Source organism: Coturnix japonica, unplaced genomic scaffold, assembly GCF_001577835.2.
Source record: "Coturnix japonica isolate 7356 unplaced genomic scaffold, Coturnix japonica 2.1 chrUnrandom953, whole genome shotgun sequence".
In the NCBI taxonomy this organism is placed as follows: Eukaryota; Metazoa; Chordata; class Aves; order Galliformes; family Phasianidae; genus Coturnix; species Coturnix japonica.
Window position 1 is genome coordinate 1 of NW_015440304.1, and position 14051 is coordinate 14051.

At 47.9% G+C, this 14051-nt stretch overlaps 1 non-coding gene across 1 annotated transcript; it reads right to left on the bottom strand.

Moving 5' to 3' along the window:
* Positions 1 to 1730: 1730 nt before the first annotated feature.
* LOC116652723 lies at positions 1731 to 1921 on the bottom strand. Its single transcript, XR_004305868.1, has one exon. It is a non-coding gene; the product is annotated as a U2 spliceosomal RNA (small nuclear RNA).
* Positions 1922 to 14051: the final 12130 nt, after the last annotated feature.

Here is a 14051-nt window from a genome sequence, read left to right on the forward strand (position 1 = left end):
CTAGCAATTTCTTTTTCTCCTTTTTTTGCATGAGTCCTGTTTGCTGGTGTGTGTTGTGCTCTGTTGTTTGCTGACCAGCAGGTGAAAGGACTGTGTTTGTGTGAGGATAACGTCCGGCCGCGATGTGCCAGCAGGGCAACCACAGCTTCGTAGCTCGGCCCGTGCGAAGTCCTGCAGCATCGCCGGCACTAGAGGTCAGTCCAACACCGCGGCTCGTGCTCTCTTTCTCCTGCGGCTGCGTTCGGGCGGCCCGTCTGCAGGGAGAAGAAGCAAACTCTGATGGCATCTGGATCTGGAGTGGCTCCTTTGTATTGGCATTGTTGAGAAATGAGGATCTAATTTGGATTCCATTGGTTTCATACTGGCTGATGGAAGGAGTGCTTTCTGTGCTAGTTGGAGGTTTAGGTCTACTTCAGGGACTGTGCAATTGGGTTCATCTTCTTTTGTCACATTAAGGGGCAGCATGTTTATATTGGCCAGGATCTATTCAGGACTGGAAGCTGTGCTCATTAAGTCTGGACTAGTTGATGAGTCCATGGATGAGCCTGAGCTCAGATTCCCTCATACCAGGTATGTTGGCCAGTACTACGGCATTGCTAAGGCTGTGAAACCCAGGCACTCAGGCACCTGCCCAAGAGCTCAGACATGTGGGAGCTTGAGCCTCATTGAAGAGGACTGATAGCACGCTGTGGTGTGGCTGCACTGAGGTTCAACAGCACTAGGAGCCTTTTGCAGTGTGTGAGCTCAAGCTGCTGCCAGGGTTTTGCTTCCTTCTGGCTGTGAAGCTCCAGGAGCTCTGCCAGCACATTGCGGCTGAGCATTATCTGCTGTGCCTTTTCTGTCGTCCAGAAACTGTGCATAGGAGTGTCACCTCTCCAGTAGGCTCCAATCTTGGCCACACCACCCTGTGCAAGCCATTCTCTTCAAGATGGCTTGTACTTCCACTTGTATTCTGCTGAGGAAATCCCTTAGCAAAGAGACAGTCCACCAGCAGCAGCATGAGAGCTGCTCTGAAAGTAATGCTTTCTATCTATCATTCAAAGTTGAAAGTGTGGCTTCACCCACGCAAAATATGTCAAGGGAATCACTTCCTTTGACTAGATGACTATGCTGTGCATTATGTACCCCATTTCAGGCTCTGATTGTCAAGAATATGCTTAAAAGGAATCGCTCTATACTCTCACATGGAATTTCAGATGTACACTGGAGTTTTAAAGGAAAGCTGGTGGTCTTGTAGTGTCTTAGGCAGACATCTGATTTCCTTTATAGTGTGAGATTTGCTGCCTGCTGGTAGCCACAGTCGTGATATAAAGATGCCTAATCTTGGTAATGGTGCTCTCTAACATCTTTAGCAGTGACCTAGACAGTGGGATTATGAGTACCTACAGTGAGTTTGAATGCAACAACCAAGCTGTGTGGTGCTGTTGATCACAGAATCACAGTATTATCAGATTGGAAAAGCCCTAGAAGATCATCTAGTCCAACCATCACCAATACTTCTCAGCTTAATCATACTCCTCAACACAACATCCAAAGTTTCTTGAACACACCCATTGTTGGTGACTCCACCACCTCCCTGGGTAGCGCATCCCAGGCAGATCCACACTCGCAGCAACTCGGTGCCATGTGGAACTGACTGAGCTGCCCTCCCTGCCCTCATCCCGGCCATCACTGCACACCCCGCCCAGCACTGGGCCCAGCTCTGCCTTTCACCACCACGCTCCTCCCGGGGGAGGAGCGCCATGCCCGGAGGTACTGCCATACCGGGATGATGTGCGAAGCGGAGGGAGCAAGCTCCGGGTCCAACTCCCGCACCCAAAAATCCGTTTAATATAAAGTCCTCTCCCCGAGGACGTATCAGATATTAAACGGATAAGAACAGATACTACACTTGATCTTAGCCAAAAGGCCGAGAAGCGATACCCATAACACCGCCCGCACAGCACCCGCCCCCACGCGCGCCCCCGACACCTCACGGTCGCGCACCCGCCGCCCGCCCCGACCCCTCCGCCTCCTCCCCCGCTCCGCTCCCACCCCGCTCCGCCGGTGCCGCTCCCGCTCCGTCCCGACAGCGGCTCCGCCGGGCCCCGGTTCATCGTGGCGGAGCGCTCCCGGCGACCCCCGCGGCTTTGATTAGCATAGACACGCCCCTCATTGGTCGCTACTCCGCAGGCTCCGCCCCCAGCTCTGACCCCGCCTTTCAACTCCACGAGACGGCGCTGCGGTGATGACGTCATCAGAGTGCGACGTCGCGCGGGTGATGACGCAATGCAGCGTTGGAGCGATGGCGGAGGCGGCGGAGCAGCCCCGGGCTGAGCCCCGGGCTGAGGCCGTGCAGATCATCGCTCTGGGCGGCAGCGCCGTGCGCAAATCCAAGAGCGTGGCCGCGCGTCCCCCCATGTCCGGCCGGTGCCGGGGGCTCCTGGCGGCCGCCAATAGAATTGATGGGTTTTGCCTCTTGAAGCTCCTCGGGACTGTGACGTTGTTCTCTTTTATCCGGCTGTGAAGGGATGTCGTGCTTCTGTTGGGCCCAAGCGCATCCTTTAGTGTTGGTCCCTCCGGGCTCTATGGTACCAAATAAATAGCCAGGTGTAGGGCAGTTCAATATGGATCAGTGGTAGAGGCTTTAGGCAAGATCCATCCCATCATATGAGCCTTCCTCCAGGCTGCATCAAAAAGCACCAGCAAATAAAGCAAACAAAGAGCCTAATCCTGCTCTGTATCTTTCTTGCCAGCCTGTTGTGCTGATCGGCCGTAGCTTTTAAAGCCTCTCACAATTGTGGGGGACCCGCATGGCTTGTTACTGGCAAAGGGGGGGCCTTGACGTTTTTGACTGCTTTAGGATCATAATCCACATAGTGTTCCACATCCCTGTATTGTCCGCCATTTCTGTCTATACCAGTGCTTTCTATTATCTCAACATTTCTTTTTTCCCCTCAGCGGATATGAAGATGACCCAGAAAAGCTTCAGCTTCACCCAAAGTTCAGTTTGCCCTTTGTTATGGTTTTGTAATTTGGTTGGTGTTAGTATTCCACATCAGAACACCATGCCTAATTAATGAGAAAGTAAAGGGACAAGTTTTTTTTTATGGACCTAAATAAAGGTCAGCTGGGTATTAGGGGTTATACTACAGGCCACCTGATCAAGGAGGCGCTGATGAAGGCTTTCTTGCTTCCAGAGTGCGTGAGGCGTCTGGCTCACGGGCTCTTGTCTGGTGGGGGACTTCAACCATCCTGACATCTGTTGGGAAAACCACAACGGCGAGCTGCAAAGAGCTCCAGAAGGCTCCTTGAATCCATTGATGATAGCTTTCTGGTTCAGGTATTGGACAGACGGACCAGAGGTCAAGCGTTGCTGACCTGCTGCTCACAACGCTGAGGAAGATCATCCAAAGCGTCAAGGTTGGAGCTGCCCTGGGCTCCAGCGAATCAATGCCCTGGTTAGTTTTGTGATCTCAAGCGATGTGGGCCTGGCAAAGAGAGGACCAGGATGCTCAACTTTAGAAGAGCAGACTTCAAGCTAACTCAAATGGAATGCTGGCCAGATCCCCTGGGCGCGCTGCCTCAAAGATAAGGACGTTGAGGAGAGCTGGCTACTGTTCAAGGATGCTCCTCGGCTGGCAGGCACAAGCGGTCTCCATTTCCCCTGATTAAGAAAGTGGCAGGACAAGGTAGAAAACCGGCATGGCTCAGCAAGGAACTGCTAAGAGAAACTGAGGGTGAAGAAAGGGTACAAGCTCTGGAAACAAGGCTGTGTCACCCGGGAAGAATACAGGGATGCCGTCCGAACCTTGCAAGAATGTGGGATCAAGGAAAAGCCAAGGCGCAGGCAGAACCTGAACTTGGCGAGGGATGTGAAAACAATAAGAAACCTTCTACAGGTACATTGGCCAGAAGACAGGCCAAAATGGGCGTACACTACTCTGGTAAATTCAAGGAGAATGGCTTCCAACAGAGAAGAGAAAAGCTGAGGTGCTGAATGAGTTCTTCACCTCGGTCTTCGAACTGGTGGTCAGGATCTGAGGTCTTTTTCACGGTCCCTAAGTCTTGCACCCCCATTCCACTCCAATGTGGGGACCAAGGAGGTAATGCCCTCCCCAACTGTAAGGGTAAGAGCAGAGTCCGAGAGTGCCTTACTTAGACTGAATGAGTATAAGTCTAATGGGGCCAGATGGCGTGCATCCCAGGGTCGCTGAAAGGGAGCTGGCTGAGGTTAGGATTCTGACCGCTCTCCATCATTTGAGAAGTCGTGGCTGTCAGGTGAGGTCCGAATGAATTGGAGGAAGGGGTCACGTCAACTCCCATTTACAAGAAGGGGAGGCAGGACGACCCGGGTAACAATACAGGCCGGTGAGTCTCACCTCCGTCCTGGGAAGAATTATGGAACAGATCCTCCTGGACAACAGTTTGATCACATAAAGAACAAGCAATGTGATCCGAGACAGCCCAGCACGGCTTTCACAGGGGAAGGTCATGCCTTAACTAATCCTTGTGGCTTCTATGATGGAGTGACGGCGTTGGTGGGTAATGGGAAGCGACCGATGTCCATTTACACTGGACCTGAGCAAGGCCTTTGACATGGTCCCCCATACATCCTCAATCTCCTAAATGGAGGGAGGTGGATTTGATGTGTGGACACCTACGATGGATAAGCAATTGGTTGAAAGGCCGGAGAAGAGGGTGTGGGTCATGGCTTCTTATTGTCCAGGTGGAGGCCGGTAACCGAGCGGCGTCCCTCAAGGGTCTGTCTTGGGACCGGTGCTCTTTAACATCTTTATAATTGACATCGATGAGGGAAATCGGAAGTGCAACGACCTCAGACAAGTTTGCTGATGACACCAAGCTGATGGTTGCAGTTGGATACGGAGGAGGAACAGATGCCATTCAGCAGGGACCTTGACAGGCGGAAAGCTGGGCTCAGGGTGAACCTAATGAGGTTCAACACGGCAAGGTGCAAGGTTTTTGCACTTGGCCAGGAAGAAACCCAGGCCACCTGTACAGGCTGGGAGGAGTTGTCCTTGAGAGCAGCTTCGGCTGAAAAAGACCTAGGGGTCCTGATAGAATAGAAACTTAACATGACCAGCAGTTGCGCTCTGGCACCCAGAAGCAAATGGGATCGCGGGCTCCATAAGGAGAGGGTGGTCAGCAGGGATAGGGAGGTGAATTGTCCCTCTCTAACTCTGCTTCTTGTGAAGGGCCCCATCTGGATACTGTGTCCAAGGGTGTGGAAGGCCCTCAGTACAAAAAAAGACATAATGGAGATTTTGGAAAGGGTCCAGAGGAGGGCCACCAAAAGATGATCAGGGGCTGGAGCACCTCCCTATGAGGACAGGCTTGAGGGAGTTTGGGTTTGTTCAGCCTGGAGAAGAGAAGGTTTGCGGGGTGGACCTCATTGCAGCCTTTCAGTAACCTGAGGAACGTTACTCCCAGGAGGGGAAGTAAAACTCTTCGAAAGGGCTGATAATAGCAGGACTAGGGGAAATGGGTTTAAGTGAAAGGAAGGAAGATTTAGGTGGATGTTAGGGGTAAGTTCTTTACTAGAAGGGTTGGGTTTAGGTCCTGGAAACAGGCTGCCCAGTGAGGTTGTGGATGCCGTCCTTGAGTGTTCAAGACCAGGTTTGTTATCGGGGCTGGCAACGCTGATCTAGTAAATGCGTATGTTTGTGGCCCTGCTAGCAGGGGGGTTGGAATACATGATCCTTGAGGTCTTCCAAACCCGGAGTAATTCTGTTAGATTCTGTGATTCTGTGACTGGCCTATAAATGTTCATGTGGGGAGGGGCACTGGAGGGGAAGTGGGGAAAAGAGGAATGGGGTTGCTGGCCCAGCTCCCTAACGAGGAGACAACGCGGTCGGAGCCTTTCCGCCTTCCACAGCTCCATCGTGAGATTGGGGACTTGGTATTCTCCTGTTGAAACTCTCTTGTTGTTGTTTAGTGTTTATTAGGTTATTAAAACTGCCCGTTCATCTCTCAGATCACCTTTTTCCTCCTTCATTATTTTTTAGACCCAATCACAATCTCCCTTGCCTTCCCCTTTCCCGAAACACACGTGGTTGGGCCGTGCCGTGCCGTGCCGCTAGAGAAAGGGAGGCACTTTTGCTCCTGCTCCCCTGGGTTTGTTCCCACTGTCCCGGAGTGAGCTCTAGAGAGGACTCCATGACACCCTTTTATTTTGTGTCTGCTGCAGATGGCACCAACGTAGTGAAGGTAAATCACAGCCTGGTACCAGCCCAGGGACATGGAGACTGCTATAAGCACGGGGTGGGAAATGGGGTAGTGCCTCTCTTTGGTACGTGGGTTGTCCCACTGACTGTAAGCAGTTATAGAGTTGAGGGTTTTTTTTTTCCCTGTGGGGTGTGGGAACAATTTCCATATATTACAAAGAATCCGCAATCATTCTTTTGTGCTTTGCAGTGACAAGTGTTCTTCCTTGTCAGCTCTTCAATGACACCATCAAGCTGGCAGTTACTTACAAACAGAATTCAGGAGATTTCATGGATGAGGTCATGCAAGAACTGGAGGTAAGAAAGGAGGAGGAGGAGTGCAGGGAGTGCAGCCTGAGGTGGTTAACAGCTCTCCCACTTGGAAAAAGCCTGTACTGGAGCGGTGAACTCCACAGGAAACTGGTAAAGATTTGCATTATGCTGACAGAGCACAGGTTTGTGTGCCGCTCATAAATCTAGGTGGGCAGGGGGGAAGGTGGTGACCTTCTGAAGAGCTTGTGCTGCTTTAGCCTGAATTTGATAGAACCGTAGCAGTGTACCTGTCATGCTCTTCAGCGTGTTCTTGTCCTACTTCTTTGCAGAGCTTTGACCTGGAGAAGAAGAGTGTGAATTTGTCGGATCAAGAGGAGAGCTGCCCTGAAGAAAAGCCCCATCCTCCCCTAAAGGGCCGCACTTGGGCTCTCATCTTTTCTCTCTGCTCCAGTTGTCAGGGACTGCATCAGAGAAACTCACTTGCAGAGGAAAGCGATTTTTCTCATGCCCTGAGATCTCTGGGTGATGGGGAGACAGGGCACGACCTCCCTTGGCTGGGCCCTGACTGCCTGGACGTCACAGTATCACAGAATTATTAAGGTTGGAAAGGACCTCGAAGATCATCCAGTCCAACCATCACCAATACTTCCCAGCTAAATCATATCCCTCAACAAACATCCAAAACAATTTCTTGAACACTCTGTAGTCAGTGACTTCCACCACTCCCTGGGGCAGTGCATTGCAGTCCTGGCCACCCTTTCTGAGAAGCCATATTTCCAAATGTTGAGCCTGAAACCTCCCTGCCGCAGCTTGAAAACCATTCCTCTAGTCCTAATAATAATGGCAACAAGAGAAGAGCAACCCCCAGCTGCACTGCAAACCTCCCTTCAGTAGTTTATAGAGAGCAATGAGGTCTCCCCTGAGCCTCCTCTTCTCCAGGCTGAACAAATCGCAGCTTCCCCGCAGCCTCTCCTCATATTGGGGCCCCATTGGTGCTCCAGACCCCCTCACCAGCTTTGTAGCCCTTCTCTGAACACGTTCCAAAGCCTCAATATCTTTCTTGCAGTGAGGGGCCCAAAACTGGACACAGCACTCGAGGTGCGGCCGCTCCAGCGCCGAGTACAGGGGGACAATCACGTCTCTGCTCCTGCTGGCAGCACTGTTTCTATACAGGGCAGGATGCCCTGTATAACCAATACAGTTTATCCTAAGCATTCTTGCCTCCCTCCCAGTTATCAGCAGGAATGAGAGCCTTCCCATTAACCTGATTCCAAAATTCTTTAACATATATCATATTTTTTCCATGACTTTTCACTCTTTCCTTGTTTAACTGAAATGAAGTGAGGGCTACTGTTGTGCCCATCATCAACATCCTTGATTTAAAAGTTCATACATATGTCAATTTAGCAAGCCCTTCTGCCGGAAGTGCCATCTCTATTCCCTCTTTTTTTTGCTTAAGTAGCCATAGTTTTTAAGGGATGATTATTGTCCAGCTATACCATTGGCTGGAACCTGACACTGAAAAACATCAGTGCAAAGATCTTTATGATAGATTTCTTTTGTAACGCTACAACTAACAGATATTAGATAGGTCCCTTGGCCTTCATTTCATTTGGAAACACCTATGGAAGGAGTTACATGTATATTTCATAATCAGTTTGACAAAAAGAGGTGAAAGAAAGGAATGATTATCACTGTGAAGGAAGTAACCAAGAAATCCAGGATGACTGAAAAAAGTCTGCAACATTTCTAGGTTTTTCAAAGCAATAAACTCCTTGGAGAAGCCACAAACGTTCAAAACAATTACTTTCTCACTCTTCCCCAAGAGGTGCACACACAAAACTTTCCAAATCCAAGAATACGTTACAAGTTACTTAAAACCACCAATCTTCAAGCCATAACCAATAATGTAGTTTTAACACATCCAAGGACTAATATCAAATCACAATCCACAAACACAGCAAACAAAAGCATAGATGAAAAAGACTTCTCAAAAGTTGTTAACAGCAAGTTTTAAACCGACTCCGACGTCGTGGCGCTCTCATCAGCTGGTCTTGTTTCAGCTTCAGAGACTGCCTCACTTCAAGCCCCAGGCCCCCTGACCGGACCCCCAATTAACGACCAGAAGGAATGCCTCCTTATCTCCTTACCTCCAATCCATGACTTGGTCGCTCTTCTTCTCCGCTTCCCCCTCTCCCAGGTAGAGGCGGACGAGCAGCCCACCCTCTTGGGGAAGGGTTATGAATAACTAGGAACCGCCTTCACCTCCCCGCCCCCGCTGATGTGGATTGGCATTCTATCTTGTTACGCTATCCACCCAGCCCCGGGGGCGGAAACCACACCCACAACCATCCCATCTGAGGAAGGGACCCATCCTCCCGCCCTTCTCACCTCCCTTCCCACCCCCAGGAATGGGCGAAAGGAAGCAGGTTTTTCTTTGGATACGGTGATGGGGGCCTTCCGAGGAAGGCTTCTGTGGCAAGAGATAAGGATGTGGAAAATGTGTGGAAATGCTGCTGAGCAGGGCCAAATCTGGTTTGTTTGTTCAGCTGGAGTGATGGCTGCGGTCGGGATGTGGCGTGCTCCACATTGTCCTTTGTCTTAATCCTCAATCTGGCAAGAAGAAAAGGCCTCCGACCCAATTCCCAAAGCAGCCCCGACTGAGCATCAGTCCTTTCCCTTCTTTCCAAGCCCGCTTTCAGCGCCCCAAGCACCAAACCCCACGTTTTGAAGCTCAAGCATCTTTTTGCTCATTCATTGCGCGTTTCACAGAGCGAAAAAAGTTAAAGAGTCCCACTTATTGTGGTCCAAATCTCCCGAGAGAGGAAAGCTCTCTCTCCTTTTCTAGGCAAATAATGAACGGCCGCGATGTCCTTCTTAAGAAGGAACACGCTTGCCAGGCCATGGTTTTACAAAATTGAAAGCATAACCTTTACACTTGCTACAAGAGAAAAAGCACAGAAACGAAGAAAAGAGAGAATGATAGTCGATCCGAGACGAAGAAGTTTGCTCGGCCCCCGAAAACCACGGTCCCTACCGCCGGTAGCCTGCTCGCCGACTCTCACAGACTCCTCTTTAATCCGACGGGCTGCAGAGGATGTCCAACGCCTTGAATCCTAAACGTCCTCACACGGGGCACCGACTTGTTACCAGTGGTCCCTTTCACGCCAGGATTCAAGGGGCTAAGCCTCCAGCGAAATCCGGCCTGGTCCCAGCCGGGGCCCATTTAACTACACGTTCACACCAATATGGTGAATAGCTAAATGGCGTTTTATGTGTGTGTTAGCGGTTTAAAATAAGCCCCCGCTATCCTATTCGTCTTACGCCCCTTCTACAATATGCATAACTCCTTCTACATATGCATAACCGAGCAGGGGAGGGCCTATCGCGTTACATCCCGAGTGTTCGTGCACGCCTAATGCAACAATACCTGGTCCCTCAAAGGCCTGCCCAAGATCACAGTAACCAAAACCTTGATCCTGACACCATTACCTGAAGCCAGTAATATTAACCTTTTGACCCATTCTCCCTCTTCATTTCTCAGCCCCCAGTCAGCAGTACAGAGAAGACTACTTGTGTTCCTGCTCCCTTTAACATCTTCCCAAGGGATTCAAAGTCCCTTTTAATGTTCTGTAATTTCCTTTTTGCAGCCTCCTGGGACCCTACTTGAATGAGACCTTGAGTGGGTAGTAGCCTTCTATTTTATCAGAGGCAGTAGAGTCTTCTTAACATCTGTGACATGTGCCCCCAGATAACAGCAAACTGCTCTGGAGAGGTTATTTTTGGTGGCAAATTCGGGGCCTCAGTGCCTCCCAGCAAGGAGTCCCAATTACCAAGGCTCGTCAGCTGTTTTTGGTGGCACTAGTTTTAATAGGACTCCTTGGTTGGCCCTGCCCCGCATGCTTGTTGTATGCAGTGGAAGCAGGGACAGGTAGCTGGGAAGGGGCCAGGGATGCTGTCTGGACATGCATGGGATCAGGAAGGCTGAGGCACAGATGGAACTGAACTTGGCGAGGGATGTAAAAATAACCAGAAGGGAGCCTACAGGTGCACTGGCAAGAAGTGACAGATAACCTGGGAGAGTGCACTCCCTCTGATAAATGAGAGGCTTTTAACCAACATGGAGAGAGCGGCAAGGTACTCTATGAGTGCTTTGCTGTCTGGATTCTGCTGGAGATATTCTTCCACCTGGCTGCTGTCTTGTACCAGCTGGAGAGAGCACAAAGGGCCACCAGAAGTTATCTCATTATAAGGAATGGACCAAACCTGGCAAGAAAAGGCTCCAAGATCCCTCCCAAGCACACGGCCCAGGTTTACACAGAGACTTACCCCTCGGCTTCCTGTTAATGAATCACCACCAAAGAGACCTGAAGTGTTTCAGTCGCACATTAAAATCACAACCCTCCACACTTATTTCAAGCATAATACCCCTTAATTCTATGATGACAACTTATGACATATATAAGCTGTTTTGCCCCACTGCTTCAAGTACGCCATGAGGAAAAGGACAACAAATCATGCTGGCCACTTTGTCTGATCTCAGGGCAGACTGAAGGCACCAGAAGGAGAGATGGAAGTGAGCATAAAGGAGGAGGGCTGTAGCAAGTCATAGAGGCAAGGAATGAGGTGGAAAGCAAGTCAAGAAGGCCAACAGAATAAAACAAAGATGTACCAGATATGAAAGTTTATTAAATACCAAGTTGGAACATAAATATCTGGAATTAAATATAGCATATTAGTGTCATAAAATACATTCATATAAAAAGGTGCAGTACCAATTGGACAGAAGGTTGAAACATTAATTTTCCTTCTTCCCACTATGAACCGCTTCAGGTTCATCATGTGTTCATCTACCAACTGTGAATGTCTTAAGATGAGTCAATTCTAACACAAAATCGCCCACAAGGATATCAAGTCAGAAATATCAAAAAGGTCACATTAAAGCTTTCTTGGCACTGCTACACACGCTACATATTTTAAACCCAAGGTGCGTGAAAGTGACAGCAATGTAAAGTGCATTCTTCTCCAGCTTAATCACTGCTAAAACTTCCACTTAACCAGCAGAAATATTCACAGCATCAGGACGGAAACAGCTGGCAGGAATCCAATCAAAATCTCCTATGCGTTAAAATAACACTGGAGACTCTACCCCACAAACCAGTGGAAGGGTTAAATAGAGCCGCAAGGAATGCTTTCTGGTAATAACCTTCAACAAAAACGTGAGCAAATAACTTTGTCAAAAACATTTTGACAGTTCCGTCAAGTTCAAGAACCAACCTTATTCAGTCTGATAGTAAGAAAAAATAGATATGGTTCTTATCCTGAGTGCAAAATAAACTGGCTACCCCTTGGTGACCAACAGGTAAGTGCAGAGTGGTCAACCTATTTACTACATTAAAATTTATATTCAAACCGCAGTAAAGATGTTTCCACACTAACTGCAGGATGGGAAAGTCCACAGACCTCCCTATGTAAACAAATGATCTCCAGTAACTTTTCCCTTTACATTTTTTAAATAAATTATATTTAGATAGTAATTTTTGGTTTAAAACATCCCCGGTAACTCCCTGTACCACTCTGCAAAAAGGGGATCCTGGTCAACATTGAGATTTTTTGAAAGATCCATTAAGTAGAATTTCAATTGGAGAAGCCTCTAGCAGTTTCAAAGCTCAGCCGGTGGCTGGAAAGAAAAGAACAAGATTGAAAGATGTTACTGTTACAGTAAGATTGAGTCAAATCAGTCACTGTAAAAACATTACTGATAACTGATCAGGCTACGCTCTACAGAGATATTTAAAACTTCCAAGGAAAACACAAATCAAAAAGGAAGGCATAAAGGAAGAAACATTTTTTTCACAATTCAATGATCAAAGCCAATAACAATTTTTAAAGCTAGTTAAAGAAATTCCAGGTTTTAGAAAACACAGAATGGTTGGGCTGGACAGGGACCTTTAAGAATCACCCAGTTCCAAATCTCCCTTCTATAGGCAGGGACAGCTCCCTCTAGACCAGGTTCCTCAGAGCCCCATCCGGACTGGCTCTGAATGCCTGCAAGATGGGGGCTATGCACAACATCTCTAAGCAAACCTGTTTCAGAAGATCCTACCAGCCCCTTACATTAGGAAGTAAAGAGTTTCTTCCTAATATCTAGTCTAAATCTACCTACTTTCAAGTTTACAGCCATTTCTCCGCATCCTGTTATTACATGCCCATATATATATATATGAAAGTTTTAGCCTTAACATAACTGCCAGGGATTTGTCTTAACTTCCCTGGCCTAAAGCCCTCTTTCGTTCATAGGAAACACATCTTTCGATGGAAGCAGAAAAGGATTCTTCAGTTACTTCCATCCATCAGCCTTTCCAGACAAAGATCCCCAGACAAGCCAATAGGGCTGGACCAACGGCTCCTAACTACACATTAATTATGTTTGAATATGCAAATGTGTAGCACATGGCAAATGGGTTTCGGGGTGTCTATTGCTGTTGCTTTGTGGAAATTGGAAAGCTTGTGAAGCAACACAGCTGGATTACTCGGGCTGGCCCTGCTCAAGAATAACTCTAGGGAAGCACACAGCAGTCGCACTCTGGTCTGAAATGCTAATTGTGTAAAGCAGCTTCCACAGCAGTGGTAAAGGAAGGTATTTTCTCTCTAGGTCAAATCCAGTGTCTGGTTGCAAGAATATGTACAATGGAAAAATATGAGAATGTTTCAGTAGTTTGGTCCAAAGGTCAAACGTGAAGCCAATTTATATACTCTCCGCAGAACACTCTCACCTTTTCCAATACCTATGAAAATGTATATAATTACAAGTCTCTAGAAATTAACATGACCAGACAACAAAAAAAAAAAAAACCAAAAAAAAAGAAAACAACAAACAAAAAAAAAAAAAAACAAAAAAAAACCCCACACCCAAAAAAACCAAAAAAGAAACAACAAGAACTTGCCTTTGTTCTTGATTTTTCAACTTCATTCACCCATTTCAGAAATACCTGTTCTTCATTTCTCCCTGGAAATTAAACTGGGAGTCTCTTTCTTTGGCTTCATGCATCTTTAGTTTTTTTTTTTCACACTAGCTTCAGAAGCCTCTTGAACCTGCACAACAATCAGTCAAGAAAATAGCAAAGGGAACTAGGTATCTATTTGTCACGCTTGTACAAGAAAAGCATAGCTATGGCTTGCTTCATTTTTAACATGCTCAACAGGCCAAAAGTTAATAAGAAAAACCAGCATTTCAATGCAATAGATCACTGGAGGGTCCAAATTTCACCTCAACAGAGAAAAAAAGACTTCCCTCCCAGAAGTGCAAGGCAGCCTACATTTGCTCTTCTTATGGCAGCTACAGAAATCATAGCTCATGTACCAGAACTGTCTTGCAAGAAACTGATGTGAGATCTGAATTTGTTCAGAGTTAACACACACTACTTTTACATGCAAGTCCTTAAAGCCTGACTTTCTAACCTACATGAGCTCTCTTTCAAAGTACTAGTGAACATACCTGTCACATTATCCTATCTGGCAGTCAGTTTCAATTCTATCGGCTTCTCACCTGCTTTCTTATCATTCTCCACAACT